This window comes from Rhinopithecus bieti, unplaced genomic scaffold (genome assembly GCF_001698545.2).
Source record: "Rhinopithecus bieti isolate Rb0 unplaced genomic scaffold, ASM169854v2 scaffold_5130, whole genome shotgun sequence".
NCBI lineage: Eukaryota > Metazoa > Chordata > Mammalia > Primates > Cercopithecidae > Rhinopithecus > Rhinopithecus bieti.
The window spans coordinates 1149810-1173299 of NW_016804792.1; positions in this window are offsets into that span (position 1 = coordinate 1149810).

Below are 23490 nucleotides of genomic sequence, written 5' to 3' on the forward strand. Positions count from 1 at the left end.
AAAAAAAAAAACAGAAAAAGAAAAGATTTCCTTCTAAAGCAGAAGCTCTCAAAAATGTGGTGTGGTAGAGGGAGAGGCTTAATGTAATTGTTACCTACCTTCTTCCCCAATCTCCCTGCCCCCTGCTCCCATCAGGATCATCTAAACTTTTGGGAAACTTTATTCATAAATGCCAACTACCATTGCCCCAGTGACGTCACGATCTTTGGACAGAGGTGCTTAAAGTTAGATCCCCAGAAAGTATAAGCATCACCTAGTCAGTTGTTAGAAATGCAAGTTCTTGGACCTACCCTTACATCTACTGGGTCAGAAACTCTAGAAATAAAGACCAGCAAACTGCCTGAATCTGATACACACTCAAGTTGCAGACCCTTTCCTGAGAGAAAATAGAGGCTGAACGCAGGCAATATGTCTAGCGCACCCCTGCTATCCTGCGGTGTCTCTAGTCATGTGTTGCCTTCTATAATTAACTTATTCATAGAACAGTGCCTGTAATCCCAGCACTTTGGGAGGCCAAGGCAGGCAGATCACCTGAGGTCAGGCATTTGAGACCAGCCTGGCCAACATCGTGAAACCCCATCTCTACTAAAAATACAAAAAATTAACCGGTGTGGTGGCAGGCACCTGTAATTCCAGCTACTTGGGAGTCTGAGGCAGGAGAATGGCTTGAACCTGGGAGGTAGAAGTTGCAGTGAGCCAAGATCGCACCATTGCACTCCAGCCTGTGTAACAAGAGCAAAACTCCATCCCCCCAAAAAATGAGTAAAGAGAGTCTTTTAATTCTGAAGCTTAAAGTAAAATAAGGGAATTACAAAGATATTTAGAAAAGATACCTGTGTGTATGTTTATGTTTCCTTTGTAGGTTTTTGTTTTGTTTTGTTTTGTTTTGGACATAAGGAGAAATAAAATTAATTCCCATATGCCTAAACTCACTCCAAGAGAGGCTTGGGAAAAATATAAAGAAAGTCATTTAACTGATGGTAGAAGGTAGGTCCATGGCTGTGGTACCCACCTGTTAGGATTTTAGGACTGGCAACATTTTAGAAGACATGTCAGGGTATTTCTTTTTCTTTTTCTTTTTTCTTCTTTCGCTAAGTAAGAACATTACATTTTTTTAAAAAAACCCATCCACTAGTATCATCATTTTGCTTTTTGAAAGTATTTTAGCCGGGCGCGGTGGCTCAAGCCTGTAATCCCAGCACTTTGGGAGGCCGAGACGGGTGGATCACGAGGTCAGGAGATCGAGACCATCCTGGCTAACACCGTGAAACCCCGTCTCTACTAAAAAATACAAAAAACTAGCCGGGCGTGGTGGCGGGCGCCTGTAGTCCCAGCTACTCGGGAGGCTGAGGCAGGAGAATGGCATAAACCCGGGAGGCAGAGCTTGCAGTGAGCTGAGATCCGGCCACTGCACTCCAGCCTGGGCGATAGAGCGAGACTCCGTCTCAAAAAAAAAGTATTTTAATACTACTATTAAATAGCAATTATTGTAATTAATAGTAATTAATAACAATTAAGGGTATACTTGCAGGAAAATAGAATAGTCTTTCCCAAGAAAACTTTGTTGGCAGACTTACACCAACACTTCCACTGCAAACTGTAAAACTTGAGGACCGTGCAGGATTTTTGCTTTAAAATAAGCCTTTGACAATTAAAAAGAATATGTCCCAAGACTTTCACAAATGTTTGCATTTGCTAGCATTTCTTATTTGTTTAAGCATCTGGCTCTCCCCTGAAACACAAGTCAATCCAAAGCCGTTTATTCCACAAATATTCAGGAGTCCACTGCGAGTCAGGTAATGGTCTTGACCCTTGCAGTCAAGGCAGTCCTGCCTTCTGAGAGCTTATAGTCCAATGGAGGAAAGAGACGCACAACAGTTAAACCAACACATATGGATGTTCAGGTGTTGGTAAGCATGTGAGGAGGAATAAAGCAGAGACAGGAAAAGCAAGTGTCACAGGCTGAACTGTGTTTGGTGTTTTGTTTTTGTTTTCTTAGAGGTAAAGACAACTCAACTACATAAATGCCTTGTTTGCATACATATTCACAGTAGTACTGCAGGGAAACATGTGCCTCAGTGCAAATTCCAATTGTTACCTGCTACCATCCTTCTGACTTGTTCAGAACTCATTGTAATCTTAAAAGTTACACCCAACTACACCGTCTACTTTATACACTACACCAAGTAAAATGGGTACATTTCTAGTGATCTATTACCCACGCTGGAGTGCAGTGGCACAGTCAGAACTCACCACAGCCTCAACCCCCTGGGCTTAAGTGATCCTTCCGCCTTGGCCTCCTCTAAGTACAGGCTGAGTTGTGCACTTCTAGAATTCATACACTGAAGTACTAGCTGCTCATACCTCAGAATGTAACTGTATATGAATACAATGTTTTGAAAAAAAGTGGTTAATTTAAAATGTGTTCCTGAGAGCGGATCCTGTCCAATATGACTGATGTCTTTGCATGAAAAGGAGATTAAGTCACAGACATCCACATAGAGGGAAGTCTGGGTGTAGACCTGGGGACAAATGGCCAGGGAGAGTGACATCAGTGAAAACCAACCCCGGTACCTTGATCTTGGACTCCTAGCCTTCAAAATTGTGAGAAATGGAATTTCTGTTGTTTACGCCACCCCATCTGTGCTACTTTGTTATGGCAGCCCTAACAAGCTAATACTGAGAGTCCAGGATTTCAGTGATCGCCTCTCAGGGTGACGTTTGTGCAGACTCTGTGATGCAGTACAGGATTGAGGCAGGTGTGGGTTTGGGGGTTGAGCAGGGCAGGCAGAAGGACCAGCATATGCTTCTTATGTACATGACCTTAAACCACAGGCTAGCAACATTTGCAATTAGTCCTACAATTGCATTACCCCTGGATGGGCATTTTTCACAAAGAAACCCAGTTGAGAGGTAAAGACAACTCAACTACATAAATGCCTTGTTTGCATACGTATTCACAGTAGTACTGCAGGGAAACATGTGCCTCAGTGCAAATTCCAGTTGTTACCTGCTACCATCCTTCTGACTTGTTCAGAACTCATTGTAATCTTAAAAGTTACACCCAACTACACCGTCTACTTTATACACTACACCAAGTAAAATGGGTACATTTCTAGTGATCTATTTTGTTTGTTTGCAAACATGCTGTATTTATTTATTTAAACTTGTTAGATGAATGCTATATGTAATTGCAAGTTATGTATTGGCTGCATATTTTTATTTTTTTTTTGTTTTACATATCTTTGCTTCAATAAAAACTCTGGTGTCTTACTGTTAGGCTAATTATCTGATGCCAGTTAATTCTGGTTTCTTTCCATGGTTTTTAATTTATATTAATAACCATATCCTCTAGTAGTACTATGGGTATTTTAACAGACTGCTATTATGTGTTGTTCTTGCAATTTGGCGTCAGAAGTTGTCAGTCTGCATTGCAGCACTATTTTGAAACTAATTCAAAGAGGCATTATTCTGCGCTTCTTCACCACAGGCTAAAGGCCTGCTCGCATCTGGGAACTGCCCAGTGAGAGCTGCAGGCAAAATCTGGCATGAATTTATCCAAAGACTAGCCTTACTGTTCACATTTCAATGCTGAATGGACTATTGAATTCCACTACCACCCCCAACCTCTCTCCTTCTTGAAGGTGGACTGTCTCCCATAAAGGAATTTGTAGATTTTTTTTTATTAACTTGTTAAAATCTTTGTAATGGATTGCAATTGGGTTTTTTCTTAGGTGTATGAAGATAATAGTATTCAATAGGGATAAAGATGCAAGAGACTGGTACATGCCAAAAAGAAGGAAGAAAATAAATAATTTCCATATCATATGATTTATGAATGGTAGACTAGTTTTCAGACATAAATGTGATCTAGCTTATTCACCCACAAGTTGACCCAATTTTAAGCCCACTATGGAGTAGACCAGAATGCTTTGGACATGTCTTAAGTAAGTCAGGCCTGTTTCTTTTGCAAAATTCCTTTGGGATATTTCACCAACATGGACATCTTTCCATCAACATGGCTATTGAAATTGTAGTCATAATCAAGTATTTGGTATCTAAACGTTCCCTGATTTCTTGCTGCAGATACATTCTGTCTTCTCTGGTTGGCAGGGAGATGTTAGAGGTCGGGGAAGTGTATTTAGGCTCCTCTTATTTCATCAGGGCCTCTGAGAGTTTTCTGCTCAGTAGTAAGAGTGCAGCTAGGAATTGCTGCTTAGTGAATTAATCATTTTCTTCCCTGACAGCTCTGCATACATTCATCACTGTTGTTTGTTCATCTCAATTTCAAGTTCTACTACTATTATGTCTCATAAAGATTGGTGTATATACTTTTTGACAAAATATTAAAACTTTGATGAAAGATTCTCTATAAGTCAAGTATTTACAGCAATACTTTGTTCTCCAAATACCTTTGGAAAATGAGACAAGGCTTGCTCCTGCTGTGTAACAAAACCCACCCCAGCACTCATTGGCTTGAAACAGTAACGATTGATTATTTCTCATGACTGTACATCAGCTAGGTGGTTCTTCTGGACACTTTGGAGTCATTAATTTACCCCAATCATTTAAATTTTAATTTACCCCTAATCATTTAAATGATTAAAACTTAAATGATTAGTGGTAAATTAATCGCTCCAAACCCTCAATAACACCTGTGTACTCCCAAAAGCTTGCTGTTCATGCTGTTTGTGAAAAAAGCAAAACAACTGGACAGGGACAGGAGATAGAATGAAAAACACCTGATCTCCTGGAAATTCACAGAAATCTTAAGAAGGGTTTATTTATGCAAATTTCATGCATAACATTAGGAAAGAAGGTTCAAGTCAGTTTTTGCTAAACTCTCAAACCAGAGGGGTCACCTCAGCTGATATTCAGGCTACAAATGAATTAGTACGTTATTTTATATTAATAGGTAATGAATATATTGTTAAAGTACAACTTTTCTGATTGTAACAGTAAAGTTTAAAGTACAAAATTGTATACAATTAATATTAGCATAAAAGAAAAAAGTGAAAATTACCTCTAATACCCTCACTCCCAAAAAGTTACCATTTGTAGTTTGTTATCTATGTTTTCAGGTTTTTCACCCCACTCCTTGAATCTCAGTCAGCTTTGTGAGCCACGAGATTCATATTGATAAATGATAAGGGTCAAGTTCCCAACCTAATCCTCAAAAAGCGTTGCACACTTCTACTCTCTCTTGAAACTTTTCTTTGTGAAATAAACAAGCTCAAGCCTTAGAGACCACATAAAAGATAAACCAGTTGTCCTAAACAAAGCCAGCAACTAACCAACTCCCACACAGGTAAGGAAGCTAGCCAAAGGCAAAGAGCTGCCTCCCCAAACCACAAATGTCTATAGACACATGAATGACCTGTCTTGTCCAGAAAAACCACCTAGCTGACCTACAGTCATGAGAAATAATAAATGGTTACTCTTTCAAGCCAATGAGTCTTGGGGTGGGTTTTGTTACACAGCTATAGCTAACTTATACATGCTATTTGTAGAAAAATTGAATTCAAAAAAGCTCAGATTACTTGCTCATGTAACATACTGTAATAAAAACAGAATTAAAACTTCATGACTTCTGTGTCCAAATAAAATGAGCATTTTTCCCGATATATATCTTTCTAAAGCAGTTTTTGTTGTTGTTGTTGTTGTTGTTGTTGTTGTTGTTGTTGTTTTGAGGTGGAGTCTTGCTCCGTTGCCCAGGCTGGAGTGCAACGGCACAATCTCAGTTCACTGCAACCTCTGCCTCCTGGGTTCAAGCAATTGTCATGTCTCAGCCTCCCAAGTAGCTAGGATTACAGGCACCCACCACCACACCTGGCTAATTTTTTGTATTTTTAGTAGAAACGGGATTTCACCATGTTGCCTGGGCTGGTCTCAAACTCCTGAGCTCAGGCAATCCACCTGCTTCGGCCTCCCAAAGCACTAGGATTACAGGTGTGAGCCACCACACCTGGCCCTAAAATAGTTTTTATGCATTCCTATTTTCTTAAGCTTAAAATACTGTAGTTAATTTACATTATACTTTTTCTGATATCCTCAATATAGGATATGATTCTTCATATATATTAAATGTATAGATGGCTTCTCTCTTCCATTTTTATGGTAATTTTTTTTTTCTGATAAGCCCAGATATTCCATTAGATTCTAGATGTTCTCTGAATAGTTTCATGTTAACTTGAACTCAGAATTTGTAAAGCAGTATTTATTACTTGCCTCCTCAAGTTAGATGCCTTTAAACAAACATATGTTAGGTTGGTGCAAAAATAATTACAAATATACACACACACGCACACTGCTTCTTGGATTATGTATCTTGCTCAAGAATAGCCCCAATCCTGTAGTCATGCATGATCAAAATTGTGAAACTATCATTAACTTATCCTTCTCCATCATAAACTGTCTGTTAATTTGGCGAAGAGTTCTTATAAGTGTCTCATATCGTCTTTCTTTGCACTTCATGACCACAGCTATACCTCTGATAGAAGTTTCTACCTGTACATTGATGCTTTCAAATTCCATCCATCATACTTCTAGTGAGAGAGACTGGTAAGCTAAAAGCTATAATAACCTCCAGACTCCTTTGCAATTCTGGATACGGATTAGTTCTCTCTTTGAAGGATTTACATAGGGTTTGAAAAGCAAGGAAGTCATTACACACATTGGACCCCTGACTCCTTTTTTGGCTATTTCTATCTGCAAACAAGACTGTGGAAACTGAGCTTTGACAGCAGCAGCATTCTAATGTCCATTCTCCACAGCTTACTGAGCATCTAGAGGCAGCTGCAGCTGCAACCATGGCCTCAGGAAGAGCAGCTTCCCTGCCAGACCCATCCTTTGGGATCTTGGGAGCTTCCCTCAAAGGTCAGCCTATGTCCCAGCCTTTGGCTCTTCCAGTGCTTTTGCAAATGCCTGATTTTCTGTATGAAATCCCATTCTCCTTCAAATGTCTAGAGTTATTTCTAAAAATTTAAATAATATAATAAAAATTCATTCTGAAATATGGAACTTTGTCCCTATAAATGGAGAATATACATTCTATTCATCCCCTTGCCATTTATGGTTACTTTTCTCAGAGTGTAGCTATATCAGGATTAACTGAGTACTGGTGAGAATGCACTTTCCCACCCTTATTGAATTATAATTTCCAGAGAGGAACTAAACATATGCATTCCAACACCTCAGGGATTCTCAAGTACCCTAAAATATGAGAGTCTCGGTTTGTAATAATTGTGCAAGTGTTAGACTTTTAAAAACTCAATAAATAGAAACTGTACATGTTACATTTTCTGACCCATACAATTAAGTTAGATATTGTAACAAAGTATTACATCATAAGAAACCAGTAACTGAAAAATTTATGTATCCTACCCACTAAATTATCTCAAAGAGGAAAGCAGAATAAAATAACGGGTTCGTCAGAAAATAATATCTATGGGTCATTACATAACACGAGGTAATGAATGCAGTCAAAGATGCTTTCAGAAGGAAATTTGAGACACATACATTTATGTTATTAAACAAGGAGGAAAAATGATGAAGTCAAATCAGAAGTTAGAAAAGAAATCATAAAATAAAGACCAAGGAAACAGGGTGAAAAATAATCATAAAACTAAGGGAAGGTATCAATTAATTAAAATAAAGAAACAAAGTAGAATTGAAAAATAAATATAAGAATTGATTTATGAGGAAACTGTGGAGTCAGCATAAAAGTTTTACATAAAATAGAAAATAATATGTAAGAATTTTTTGAGATTTCAAAATATAAAATATTAAATTTTTTCTGAGAGTGTTTAAATCATCAAAATCATTTCAAAAACTTGTATGTATGTATGCATGCATGTGAACAGACAAAAGATACAGGAAGAAATAAAAAAAAAATGATTAAAGTCCAAGTAAGATGGCCAGATGATTTTATAGATGCATTTCTTATAAATGAGCTTTTTCAGAGCATGAAAAAGATAGAAAGCTTCTCAATTCATTTTTAAAGACAATAAATTCAGTACATTAAAATCTAAAAGAGATAACACTAAAAAGAGAAAATTCCAGTGCATCTCAATTGTTAATATTAATAGAAAGCATTATTATATAAAATCCAGTTAAATAAACTACACCATAACATTGAAAAACAAAATAATTAACAAGTATTTAGATTATAAATATAAGGATGGTTTAATATAAAACAGTGTACTGATATTATTCATTCATAACACCAATTTGCTGAGGAAGAAAAATCAGGTGATTATTGTGATGGATTTTAAAACTTTCAAAATTCAATATAGTTTTTTATTAATGCAAGTTATTTTTATTATGTTTCAAATTTTCCTTCCATTTATTATTTTGTGTCAAATCACAGCAAAGCTCACATACATTAGTTTGAAGCATATATTTTAAGTTCAAATAACGGATTGGAATGTCTCACATCACTACTATTACTTTACATTATTTTAAAAGATTTTGGCAGTTCCACATTATTTTAAAAGTAGGCAATAACATTATTGAAGATAATATGAACAACTACCTAGCACCCCCCAAAAATAAAATAAAATATTCTTATACCTAGCATGAGAGATGAGTCAACAAAATCAATATGGAGGGCGTGACCATTCTTCACAAATATCCCATTCTCCTCTACTTCTTGGTGCATTGCTTCCTGTCTCTCTTAATGTTTGTCCTGGCCATGTGACTACTGCTGGTCATAAATTTGAGAAGTGACTCATATATGTTTTTAGGTCAAAGTGTTTTTGTTTACTTGTTTGTTTATTTGTTTGGTTGAGACAGAGTTTCACTCTGTCACCCAGGCTGGAGTTCAGTGGCATGATCTTGGCTCACTGCAACCTCCACCTCCCGGGTTCAAGCAATTCTCCTGCCTCAGCGTCCCAAGTAGCTGAGATTGCAGGGCACACCACCACACCCAGCTAACTTTCGTGGTAGAGACAGGGATTTTTAGTAGAGACAGGGTTTCACTGTGTTGGCCAGGCTATTCTCCAATTCCTGGCCTCGAGGGATCTGCCTCCCAAAGTGCTGGGATTACAGGTGTGAGCCACTGCGCCCAGCCTGTTTTTAGGCCAAAGTATTTTACTTGCTAATGCTCAACTCTCTAATCTGCCTTCCCTGGCTAAGGCAACTGTGAAAACATTTGCTGATATAAGGGTAACCAAGGTAGATGTAACCTAGGTCACTGAGCTAACGCGTGGTGGATAACTTCCTCAGAGGGTTCTCCAGACCTGCAGAGGGCTTTACATGATGAAGAAACAGATGCTTATTAAGTTAAACCACTATGATGTGGGGTTGTTACTGAAAAATAATCAATCCCAAATAATGCAACAAATATTAAAAAATGAAGGACTTTTCAAATAATAGATAACACAGTGGAAAAAATCTCAGGTATGTAATAATAAATCTTAAATATTTGAGCATTAACAAAAACAGTCACAACTACATTAAAAACAGAAAACTTCACTTAAAACCTAAGTGCTTAATAAATGGAAAGTTATATGAATCAACAAGAAGAGATGACAATATCCTAAACCTGTCTAGCTTTTCACAAGTTCATTGATAAATTTAATCATTTCTAGTTAAAGCTCCACAGTAATTTTTTTCTAAGCTTAACAAAATCATTATAGAATACATCTAAAGAAATAAAGCATTAAAACAACTGAGAAATTTTGAAAATGATGATGATGACTCAGACTATTAAATACTTGGAGAACGTTTTTATTGTACATGTGTATGACAAAAAAATATATACCCAAAATTTATGTTTAAAAGAAACTCTTATGATTCAATAATAAAAAGGCAACCCAGTTTAAAAGTGGATGAAAGATTTCAACAGACATTTCATAGAAGCACATAAAATGATCGTCAATATCGGTAGTCATCCAGAAAATACAAATTAAAACCGTAATAAGCTACCACTACTCAAACACTAGAACAGTTAAAATTCTTGCAATAGCAAGTGTTTGCAAGGATGTGGTACAAATGGAATTGGTATGTAAAATGATAAAAGCACTTGGAAAAGAGATGGCAGTAACTTAGAAAGTTAAGCATATATTCTCCATATAACCCTCCAATTATAGCAATTCCAATCTCAGGTATTTAACCAAAAGAAATGAAAATATATATGCACAAAAAGACTTGTACAAGAATGTTCATGGCAGCTCTAATGATGACAGCCAAAAATAACCCAAATGTTCATCAACAAGTAAATGGATAAACAGAACGTACTTCAACCATACAATGGAATACTTCTCAGCAGTTTAAAGAAATGGAGTACTGACAAATGCAAAAACATGGATGAATCTCAAGACTATTATGTGGAGTCCAAGATACCAGACACAAAAGAACTTACAGCAAATTCCAGGAAGGTCCATAAAGGAAGTATTGGAGATGTTTGAAATGTTATGTATTTTGATTGTTTACATTAATTACAGTGCATCAAAACACTTAAAATGAATACATTTTATATGTAAATTTTACCTATAAAAGTTGATTTTCTAAAATGAACCAACTGAGACGATCTTCGCTGTCTTGATGTGCTATGATATATATTCAATAAATCTCCCTCCATTTTAGAAGAAAAGGAGTTTCTTTTCTGGGCTTATGCCTGTAATCCCAGAACTTCAGGAGGCTGAGGCTGGTGAAGTGCCTCAGGCACTTCAGGCAGAGTGGTGCATGCCTATAGTTCCAGCTGCTCAGGAGGCTGAGGTGGGAAGATCACTTGAGCCCGTGAGTTCGAGGTTACAGTGAGCTATGATGACACCATTGCACTCCAGCCTGGGCTAAAAGACCCTATCTCTTAAAACAAAACAAAACAAACAGAAACAAAAGCAGAGTATTGAGTCAAGTGAACAAATGTCCAATGGTGGAACTTGTGAGAATAGAAGAGCAGAAATGCTTTCTTTTCTGGGCAGCTAACACCCTACCAATAGGGGCACACTCACTGTTCCAATACAAGGAAAGCCTAGCCACTGATCTTCCATTTATTCTGTGATTTCTAATTAAGTTCGACCTTCTAACTCTGAATTGAAGGGATCAGCAAATCATTCTCACTTTGTAGCATTAGCAAAGAAAGACCTGCTTTCTGTGTCCAACTTAGCTGTTTTGAGATTGTTAAACTTTGAATTGAAATAAAACTAAACGCACATAACAGAGAAAGAAGAACTGGAATCAGATATTAAGGAAAGAAAGAAGGAAGATTGAGGAAGGGATCCAGGAAGGGAGGGAGCGAGGAAGTGAAGGAGGGAGGAGGGAGGGAGAGAAGAACAGAGGGAGGGAGGGAAGGAAGGAGGGAGGAAGGGAAAGGAAGGAAGGAAAGAAGGAAGGAAGGAAGGAAGGAAGGAAGGAAGGAAGACCTTTGACAAGTCAAAAAAGATAAGGCAGATCAAGCAGAAAGAGGACCTTTTTCTAGAACAATTCTGTTTGATTAGCTTGAGGTTACACTTACCCCTAGTTGTTTATCTGGGAACTTTTATGAGGCATCAGCCAAAGGCCAATGAGAAGAACCAGTTCTTCTATGAGATGCAAAGTTGCCAACTTTTTTTCTTAAGTTTAATGTTTAAAAAGACAGCATCAGAGAGCAGGAAGTACAGACTCTATAAAGGCAGATGATTTTAAGGTTTTCCTGACCATTTCCAACCTACTTTTCTCTCGTCAAAATTGGAGAGGATACCATTTATAGAAAAGTCTCTTGTAATAAAACAAAAATGGAATGATTTAAACGTTACTTATTAGCTATAGTCAAGGCACACAGTACCTACAAGTCACATGTGTAGTCTGTGCTGACTACACTAGCAGGAATTGTTCTCCTAAACTGAGGGATATTTTCTACTAGAGCTGCTAGAAAGTCCAAAGAGGCCATAAGGAACAAGTTAAAGGAGGGGGAGGGGGATTACAGGTGAATGCTCTTGATAGACAGGTCAGAATTAAGTTTCTTGTAATAGCCAAGTACCCATTTCTGACAGCAACCCTGGATTCCGCTGCACATCAGACCAGGGCTCAGCCTGAGCCTGCAGCATCATAAAGCAAACCTGTATATATGTCTTGAGGCAATTAGAAGATCAAACATGTGGGAGAGGTGAGGGGGCTCTGGCTGGGTCTGCAATTGAAACATAGGCCATAAAATTCTGGAAATGAAGGTTTCTCGGCTATCAAGCCAATGATTGCCACATGCCAAAACATAAACCAGATTGCATAATGAGTAGGTTTTTCATAATTTCCTCAAATTAGGTTTTTATTAATGCCTGTCAACAGCAAATGATAGGCATGTGTTGCATTAGCAGCTGCTATGGGTCATGCCAGCTCTGATATCACAGCTAATCTAAAGCTTACAGTAAGCCACGGACCCATAGGCCCTATTCGAATGAAACCTCAAATCGTTTGTAATAAATAAGAAATAGTCCATTTAGCATTTCACCATTAGTGGAAAATAGTTGTTGTTGAATGTGGTTTTAAATACATTAAAATTAATTTTCATCCAAAACCAAATGTCTTCACTTTTCTCCATGGTTTGTAGACAACTTGATTTAGTGCAGGGAATCTGGTATCTTTCTAGGATATTTCAGGGGTTCTGGACTATTTAAGTTCCACCCTCCTTTAGCTTCTCACACATAATCATGAAAGACTTGTTGCTTCCAAAGGGGAATGCTGATGATGTGACTGATTTCAGAGACACAACCTCACAGTAGGCTTCTAGAGAGAAGAGCTAGAATTGTAATCATTTTTAAGCAAGGTATTAGTTGGACAATCAATTAATACAGCTGATGATTTTTATTTTAATGGAAAATACACTAAAAGGGAGACAAAGATACTATTTTACTAAAACAAAACATTTTATTAATACCATAAATTTAAGGCCCACAATGAGGGAACATTTTTATTGATGCAACTTAGTAAAACCTAGACATCTCTTGGGGCGAGGGATGTGAGGAGGCCAGGGCTCCAGGCAAAGAAGAAGTCCAGTTGACAGGAGTTGGATCAGAAAGCCAAGCGATGAAAGAAAAACTTGGAAGCCAGAGTAAGGAAGGTGGATTTTATGGAACAGAACCCCAAGGTAAATTCCTAAGTGTCCCATATCATGGAGGTAACAGAATTTTTGGCAGATCATTTGAAAGAATGGCTTCCATGAAGGAGAAGATGGAAACAGGACATGGTAGCTGGGAAGTAAATCCAGTAATGCAGAGAAAAAAAAAAAAAAAAAAAAAAAAAAAAAAAAAAAAAAAAAAAAAACATGAGCTAGGGTAACATATGCAAATGGGAGAAAGTATAAATCGACGTATCGACGTGACATTTCAAAAGGATTATGGGATGTAGTGATTAACTAAAACAAGGAATTCTGAATTAAGATAGGTTACAATTAACTGAGATCTTCGACCTAAGAATGGAGGTAATTATGGTGTTGGCCCATTTTATTTTTCTTTTTGTAGAAATGGGAAAGGGAGACAGGATTCTCTGTGTGAAGATCTGAGGATGATAAATTCCATTCTTGGTGGATATAATATTTTAGACCTACAGCATAGGTGGGAGGGACGATTTGGGGATGGATGTTAAAGTCAGAAATTTCTTCTACCATAAGGAAGGTCGCCCCATCAGATGTGTCTGTAATATAAATGATCCTGTTCCACTGGCCACAGCTAATTGAGTCATCTAAGGGTTTAGATTTGGGACGAGCAATTCAAGTTAATCTCTGTGGCTGGCTTCAACCGAGGATGGGTAAACTCAAAAGTTGTAAACAACTCGTAGAAACAGAGGAAGCTTATTACTAGCAAGAAGAATACCCAGAGAGGTGAAAATGAAATCGATCCTCAGAGAAGCAGTTTTCAGTTTGAGCAATTATGTGAGCCAATGAAAGAGAGAAAGAGGCTGCCTTGGTTCCTGTCCTGCCCTCTTTCCTACTTCCTGCATCAGTCTCTTATCCCAAGTTCTATCATCTCTGTCTACATCTTTCTCCTTCTCACTTTTCTTCCTTTTTGTAGAGAGTGAGGTTTTGTTTGTTTCCATTTCTAGTAAGAAGAGATTCTTGACTGAACAAGGCTGCAGACTAGCCATGGTTTGGGACGTCACCAGCTTATGAATAGTGGGTAAGAAGATTAATAATTCTAGAAAGACAATGGGAAGGCACACAGGAAAACAGATAAGTATTCAAGATTAGCAAAGAACTGTAGAGAAAATGAGATTTCTCCATCAAAGAAAAATCCTCAAAAGGCTCTACTGGCTTGCCAGACAGATTCCATCTCTTTCTCAGCCAATGTCTGTATGTCCCAGTATTATTCAGGAAAATAGTTATCTAGTAGGTCTTTATTTCCCTCTATCCCCTATTGCCTTCCACATTGCTGGTCATGGCCACAACTTTATTAACAACCCATCAGGCAGATCAAGGTAGAGACAGGAAATCGGTCAGACCCTTCAAAACTTGGCAGGCAAGATATTGAAATGATTGGCTAACAAAATTATTTATTCACTCTTTCCTTATTTTCCAGTAATACAGAAAATCATGAGTTGGCTCTAAGAGACTTGACAACATCATTCAAAATATATAGAAAACCATATTTGTATGCATTAAATACCTAGGATTCAATGCCAAATTTAATTTTTCCACACTGAATGATGCTGGCGTATTTTCAACTCCCAATTATTCATATAAGCACATTCTTACTGCACTTTAAAGAAGAAAAAAATGCAAAACTCTCTGAAGGCAGGATTGGGTCATCTTAATAGATCCAAGATATTGATCATTTAAGTGCCCAACAAGCAGCTGCTAAATTGAAAGGCAAATACTAATGTTCCTCATTTCACCAAATTGCCACTACTTTATATCTTCCCAACATTTTAAAGTATTTTAAATGCTAACATTTCCAAAGGTGGATGCCTCAAAATTAGATTTCAAGCACTGTAAGCACATGTAGAAATGCATCATCCAAATTAATTCCTATTTAAAAAAAAAAAAACTTTTCTGGAAACCTTAGAATTTTTGTAATGTTAAGCAAGTATTTATAACAATGGTTAGCTTTATGTTCATAACCATAGCTCTTTTAACTGATGAAACTGATCCAATTTGCTAACAAGTAAGTGAACTTGGAGAGACGGGAAGGAGATGATAGGTAGTAAGTTTTTAAGTGCCTGGAAGAAAATAGAGTCACTTTTTAAATAGAGTTTCTTTTAAATGAGCAAAACCTATATGGTATTTAGATGAAATAACAAATTAGGTTTGAAATACAGGCAGTTTACAATGTTTGAGGGAATAAGTGAATTTACAAAGTACAAGGCCTTTTTACATATTAGAAGCCGTTAACTTGAAAAGCCTTAAGAAACACTGAAATAATCATTCCATCTTCATGGAGAAATAAGGAAATAAGTTTCCCAGAATCCTCAATCCTTTCAAAATTCCTTTGCATTTTTCCAAAGGAAAGTTTGAAAGTGAGATCTTGATCTGAGCTTCACACTTCTATAATAAATCACCTCTTGCCCTCGTGTCTCATGACAATCATGGATGGCCACAAGAAGTTCAAGAAGTTTAATCTGGTAACTAAATGGTGAATGTTGATCTACTATGAAGTAGACTGGGCAATGTTTTAATAAAAATAGTTAAATGCCAAGGTTTTGAGTGATCACACACGCACAAGAACTGAAAGAAGCCTCTTCCTATAACACCATCATTCTGTCTTGGTTCCATGAGGACATGTGTTCTTATATGAGAGGGATGTATTTGTGTGGCAACACAGCCATCTTCCAGGAACTACCCTTCCTAAGCACCCGTAGGAGAATGTAACTTACTTATCCACTACTGCCAAAAAGAAACCTCATCAGAGAGACTCAATAATTTCTTCTGGAGAATATTGTATTGTAACTTGACTCCATTGAGCCCCATGCATAGAACAGAAGACCCTTGAACAAACTGGTAGCCAGGTTGTTAAATAGTCACTGTTATCTGCAAACAATCATTTATTAGGTAGATTTTATTTTGTATATTATTCCACCCCCATCGTCTGGAATAATATATTGTTTATTTTGACACAGGACAGTATGGATGAATATCTCATCACAACAAACTTTGGAATGAATTTTTTAAAAAAATTCTCACTCTTCCTTGTGTCTGGGGACTTGCAGGAAATGTATACTTTATCTCTGATGCTCATGTTAACCATGAAAGGGAGTGGCATTGCCCTAATTCGTAATAGGAAATTGACATTGAGATAAATTAACTAGACCAATATCACTCAGCCAGAAAACAGCCAAATTAGGGTTAGGGCCCCATCTGTGATAAAAGCTGATATAGTTTCAGTGCCTGACGCCACCTTCCAAATGTGACCAGGATGTACTTCCCTACAACAAATTCATCTGAGCGAATCATAGAATTTTAAAGATGTTGGAGAGTTTAGGAATCATCTCATCATCCTCTTTGGTGAATCAAATTGTCTTCAAACTTGAGTCCTGAACCAAATTTGTGAGCATGACAAATCTAGTCCCTATCCAGTGTCCCCAGTTTGTGAGTGACATCACCATCCACTGGGTAATCCCAGCCAGAAACTGAGGGACATGTTCTCGAATCTTAAACCAGACCCATCACCATATGCTGTCAAGAGTGTCTCTTAAGCATCTCTTCATTCTGCTCACCTACTTTTGCTCATCCTCCCCACCAGGCTCTCAGACAGGTAATGCCCAACCTCTCTTGACTGGTTTACTACCTTAGCTGCCCGCTGCTTGACCCATTCCCACTCTTGGTCTTTTCCACCAAGTTCTTGACAAATCTTTTGCCAACCCAAATCTGACCACGCCACATCCCCTTACCATATGCCTCCCTCTGCAGCCTTCTGTCACTGCAACCTGCCCTTGCTCCTTCCTTATACACCCTCCAGTCCTGTGCACTTCTTAACGACATCAGTGTCATTAAGATTCCTTACACTGATGAGACTTGCCTCCCCTGCACATTCCCTTTGCTCTGCTTGGACATTAAATTATCATATCTCAGCTCAAGCCACAGCTCTCCCTCTTTTTTGCTCACTTTTGAATCCTCAAAACCTATCACAGTTTATGCTGTATGGTGGTTAGGTTCCATAAATATTTATTGAATAAATCTTCCTCTATAGATAAAAAATGGGTCCTTCGAGGATAAGTAAATGTCTCAAGACATCAGCTGGTTAGGAACAGAATTGGCACAGAAACCCACACCTCCTCACTCCAAGTTAAGTGCCCCTTCCCCTTGGTGCCCCATCCACTCTTGTCAACAGACACGCCTCTGCCCTGCCCGTTTCCCACGTGCCTCATGGCCCACTGAAGCATGCATATTCACAAACTATATTTAGAAGGCACAGCACAGCCAACTCTTCACAGAGCAAAGATGCCACAGACTAGAAGACTCCATCATCAAAGTCACAAGTACAATCAACAACTCCGACTTCAAAAAATGAGTCCTCAATAACCCCCTGATCCAGACTTTCCTTCATCTTGGCAGGAGGAGGAGCTCACCAACCTGCCACCATCCAATCAATTATTGGGTTCACCAGGGAGGGAGATGATAAGTGTGTCCTTCTCACACACAAGGGAAATTGAAATTAATCTAATTAGAGTGAAGGAGCACGTCAATGCCTTAGTGATCAGTACTAGATGCAGAGATGAAAGATGGAAATACAGATGAAAATTGATGGTTCTTTTCTGTGTAGTTTCAGGTTGGAGGTAATTTTCAAAGACTTGTTTTGTCATTAAGATTCCTTACACTGATGAGACCCAACTGCTTAACTCTTTAAGCACTTCCAGAGAAACTCGCGAATGCACACGCATGCACACACACACACACACAAACACACAGGCACACACATGACTACATAATAGGTAGATAAAGCTTATGAAAGTTGCAAATATAGTAGTTGTAGCTTCTATCTTTCTTCTTTAGCATTGTGACTGTAAAAGAAGTGATTTTTTTTTTTCAGTGTAAAATTTTTAACCAGGATGACCAAGATCAATTTGTTTGGTGGCTTGTGATGAATACTTGGGGTTACACAGATACTGTTGCTGTGAGAAGACTACCCTTCTCAATGAATTTCCAGTACCTAGGTGTGGTTTATGGATCTCCCATCAATGTATTAAAAATGTGATGTGCATCTGGCTTCTGTTTCTAATTAATGTGGCACTTTCAAATATTTCAGAAGGAAGCTATCAAGACATTATTAAGAAATGGTGACGGTGTTTCAGACAACTGAAGTGAAACTCAGGAGAGAAAATGCCAGCCACTGTTTAATAATAGTTTGTCTAATGAAATATTCATATTATCATATATTTCCCATCATAGAGGATAGATCTTAATGTCATTTTAATATTTTTCCTACTAAAATAAAATCTTAATTAAGGCTAAAGATATATTGCCTAAGGTAAGCTAAACTGTTTAAAATTATTAACTGCTTGAATACTTGTTGCTACACTACAAGCTGCCATAAAAGAAAAGAAATTAAGTACTCGAGGGATTAACGCAATTTTGAAAGCTGCACCCCCTCCTCCCTTCTTCTTTTAGATAAGCCTAACTGAACCATAACTGTTTTTCTCCACTCAGCCAGACTCCAGCTTTGTGGCTTTTTTAATAACCTGGCTTTTCAAGGCCCTGCTCCAGAGAACTTTTTCATTTCTGCCGCACTACCTACAAGCAAATTTCTTCCAGTTGCCCAACAGTCGAATGCCTCCCTTTCTTCGTTGCTGAAGCATTTCATTGCAGTTTCATTGACAGGGTGGTGTTCTGTTACAGTGGAATCAATAGCTCAGCGCTTCCCAGCACACCGATTAGCTTGTCAGTCAGGGCCTGGGGGAGGTAGTGTAAATCCCAGAATACCAGGGGCCAGGGGTTGGAAAACGGAGGAATGCACACAGGCCCCGTGGTTGTCTACCACCTGTTGCTCTGCAACATGTGCAAAGTGAATTAACTTTTTTGCTGCAACATGCCTTAAAGGTCAACTGCAATGGAAACCTTAAGCTTTTCGAATATTTTAACTCATTACAAAAAATCCACCCCTCCTGATTTGTTACTGGTTCTGTGACAAAAAAGGGAATTTATTCTTTGAGAGGCTAAATTTGACAAACAGGTTGTCGAATGTGGGGGCTTAGTCTAATCTGGAAGGGCATGGAGGGGAGGGCAACTGGTTTCTTATTTTATTTTTCAAAGTAAATGGTCTGCCTGCTTCTTGATTACACATTAATGGAAAACAGTTTCCACAGTTAATGTGAGCATGCTGTGGCTTTCCGTGTGGGGTGTGTGTAAGTGTGTGTGCGTGTTTCTTTCTCAAACTTCTAATAAGACTTTTTTTTATAACTGGGGAGTCATTAGTTTGTTTTGTTTTTGTTTTTTCTTGTCCACATGTTGGACAAACAAGATAATAAAAGAGTAAACAAAGAAATGCAAGACTCATGCAGAAGTTATTATGCATAACTTCTTGGACCACACAACAAAAAGAGGTGTGAGTATTTGAGTTAATAGGGGATTAAATGATTATTGTCTATTAGGAGATAATTACAAAGAATGTGACTTCAATATACTAAAAAGAAAAGTCTTCCAGTTTCACTGTGTAATGCTGTGAAATCAACCACTTCAAGTGTCAATGATGCTTCCAGTCAACCTCAGGAAATCTTTTTACAGATATTTATTATCCAATGCCAGGTCACCCTAGACCACAAAAGGAAATTCTGTGCTTAGTACATCAAGGCACTACGGGCTGAGAAAGGTTTGCTTTCAGCACTGGCAGTTTTCTCACGAAACCACCTTTAAACTCACCACAAACCACAATGTAAATCAGTGCACTTCAGATATGACTTGTTAACCTAATTCCACCAAATTAATTCACCCATTTTTAAAAGCATTTCTAATGATGCAAACAAAAGCTCCAAAGCCATGACAACACCCATTTGAATTCAAAGCTTAGCAGAGAAAATATTAATCTTTTGGAAAAAAAAATACGCAGAAGAAAGCATTGAATTCTACAGTGGCCAACGTAACTCTACCCCCAAAAAAGTTATTTAACTAAATTTTATCTGAGAAATAAATGTGTCCATTTCAGAATAAAGAAGGTATGTAGCACCCCCCAACTTTATTTCCCTGAGGGGGAAAACAAGTGTGTATTCTAATTTAAAGTGTCTAGTTGCTTGTCTTTCTAATTCTGTATGTGCAGTTGCTAGAAAAATATTATACAGAAGTTTAATTCTTATACGCTTTTGAAAATGTGAATATGTCCTTCTGGTATTTCCACCCTTAGTTTTGTCAGCATGTTTAATGCCATGGGTATCTATTGCCCACCAACAGCACACACGCCCTTGTAGCTAGCAACAGAGGGTGTCGTGATATAGTGCAAAGAAAATCAGGTCCATGGCCCCTGGACTTCAGTCCTCTGATTCAGCAACACACCAAGTTGTGTATAGCTTAGGAAGAGAAACTCATTCCCAGTAGTTAGTAAGCATGACCACTCCAATAACATAACTTGGTATTGCATTGTCCAAAAACATACAAAAATATACCTTCTTCTCCACAAGCTTACTTTCTAACTTTGCACACCCTTCCAGAAAAGGATTTGGTTATTTTAAATCAAACACAGCTTCACACTTTTGCAGAACCACAACCACGGGAGTCCTGAGTGTTGTTTCTCCTGGTAATGTCCAACTATTGTTAACAGCTGCTTTTTCTCAAATCCCGCAGCTACCTTTAGCAAATGAATTCAGGACCTGATACTAGTAACCCCTTAAAACTCTGCCATGAGGAAAAGAAAATGAAGAGAGATACACATAAAGAAAAATGAGTCATGATGCCATTGTGATTCCATCTCAGATTTGTCTCTAGCAGTTCGCAGATCCACCCACGATACCCTGTGGGTTTCAAAGTGGACATGTGACAGGCATTATGTAGACAGATATAGGATAGGATAGATGTGAGAGCTGAAACCATGTTTACAAGAAATGGGGAAACAACATTGTCCATGTCTTTACCAACATTCTGTTAAAATTTGTGTTTTCAGTTAAAAGTGTCTAACTGTGTACACTGTCTTTATAGTCACTACGGCTCTGTGTGAGTGTAACTTAGCTTTATTTCACAAGTATGTGTGAATAGCTGCTCCTGTCATCTCCTAACAGGGGCCTAGAGTCAGCTCCCACAGAGTAAGAATCCTCTGCAGTCACGGCGTCTTATTAAGCCCATACATGATGATATCTCACTGGAACATTCCAAGCGATGTTTTAACTCCTCCCTGCTGCCCAGCACCTGCTTCCTATGCACCCGAGCCAAAGGTTGCTGTGGTCCCCATGCTCACAGTGGCCCATCCTGTGCCTGCCCACACACAAAATTACGTTCACTTGCAGACAAGCAGACTTCTCTGGTGAATATCCAGATGGGCCCCTCAAGATCAAATAAACTCACACTAAGCTTTGAAAGAAAGGTTCTACTGATGGTGCTATCGTCTAAACTTCTGACATTGTTTGAAAGAAGCAAAACAAGATGGTTCTATAGCGTACTTTATTCCCTCGAACCTGACAGGTGCGGTCAAGTTGTCTATTTTGCTTACTTTAAAGAATATTACATTTGAAATCTGTATTATTATTATTACTTATTGTTCAAAGTATATTGACATTGCATACATTTTGGAAATAATAATAATTGTTTCTCTGACCTTGGGTCCAACTGGCCTTTTTAAATAGGAGTGGCTACAAATAGATACATCTGGAACATATAGACATTCTCCAATACTTGCTTGGTTAGGTGACTTATACCATTGCATAAGATATTAGAGAAATGAGGTGATTAGAATCAATCACCCCTGTTGGATGGGATTAAAATTGTATCTAGCTCTTTACCACTGGAAACCTTGCCATACCAGGGACATTCCAGGCTCAAGTAATCTGCAGAAAACCTATTACAGTGTCTATTACATTATATTTTTATTTTACTCTATTATAGTCTCAAAAAGAGTTAACATGAATTGTAGCTCTAATACACCAAGATAACACAAAAATTAGAATAAATAGGCAAGGAGAACAAGTGAGAAAGTCAAGAGGGAAGTCGAATGTGTCTGGGCGTCAGGTAGATGGTACAACTTGGAAGTCAGGTCAGGTGACTACAAATTTCTCTCAACTGCCACCTGCAAAGGTCTGAGGGTGACCTTGTCAGCAAATTCAGACAAGGAATAAATAACTAATCTTTTGGGAGATTGTAGCAGACCCACGAGATGAAAATTTATTTTGCCACCCCAGATCCACAGGAAAATAAAGTGGGCAGTACTTTTCTTTCTTCCGTTGAAATTGATGTTTAAAAACATGCTAATTAAATCAGATTATATATAAATTATATTAATTCAATTATCTGAATGACTTAAGGCTGAATTAATCTTAACTTCAATATTATAATCGGCTTTACGTTAAGCATTACAAAAGTGAATTTCTCATCCTGTGTAACTTTCTCTTTTCATTAACATATTTTCAGAACATTTGCTTTATATTACAGTTTGTCAGGAACAAGATATACATCTGCATAATAATCAGAATTCTACATGCTCTATTCAGTCAAGTAACAATTTCTTAATTCTTAAGGAATCTTCAAGTTCTTCCAATGGATCATACACACTCACTTTCCACCTCCATGGGCAAAACACAACTTGCTTCACATTTTATTATTTTGTTTAGTCATCTGTCATCTAGTCAAAAAGAGAGAGAGAGAGAGCAGGAGCAGCAGGGAAGAGGACTGGAAAGGATGGGAAGAGGAATGAAGTTTTTTGAGAGTGACAAACTTCACATGGTAATTCACAGTATTTATTGGTCCACACACTTTCAGAATTTTTTCTTTAAATAGCAAACATTCTAGTAAATGCCTAAAGCAACTCACTCTAATACCAATTGTATGGTGATTAAGAAGGAGCAAAAAATTGGGGGGTCATGGGGACCGAGTGTTAAATTTTAACCTTGCTACTTAGTGAATCTGCCATGAGACCTGGGATCTGCTACTTATTCCCATTTGACTTCAATTATGCCTCAACTATTGAACAGAGACAATAGTATCAACTTCCAGGGTTATTACTGGAATTAGAAATAATATAATAAGCACCTATAGTCATTGATTGGAACATGTTAGGCACTCAGTAAAAAGTAGATGATATTAAATTTCCTGTTCAGAAATAAATGGTATTACATTCCCAGAATTAAACTGCAGTATAAAAACTTATAAATTAATTTGCTAATTCCCATGATATTTAGAAATTGTTTATTGAGTCCCAATGCCTTTAAAGATGGTCCTGTACAAACAGGGGAACAACAGACACTGGAGTCTCTCAGAGGGTGGAGGGTGGAAGGAGAAAGATAATAAGGAAAAATAATTAATAAGCACTATGCTTAATGCTGGGGTGACAAAATAACCTGTATGACAAACCCCCATAATGCAAATTTACCTGTATAACAAACCTGCACATGTGCCCTTGAACTTAAAATAAAAGTTGAAATAAATAAAGATGGTTTTTAGGAACAGTATCT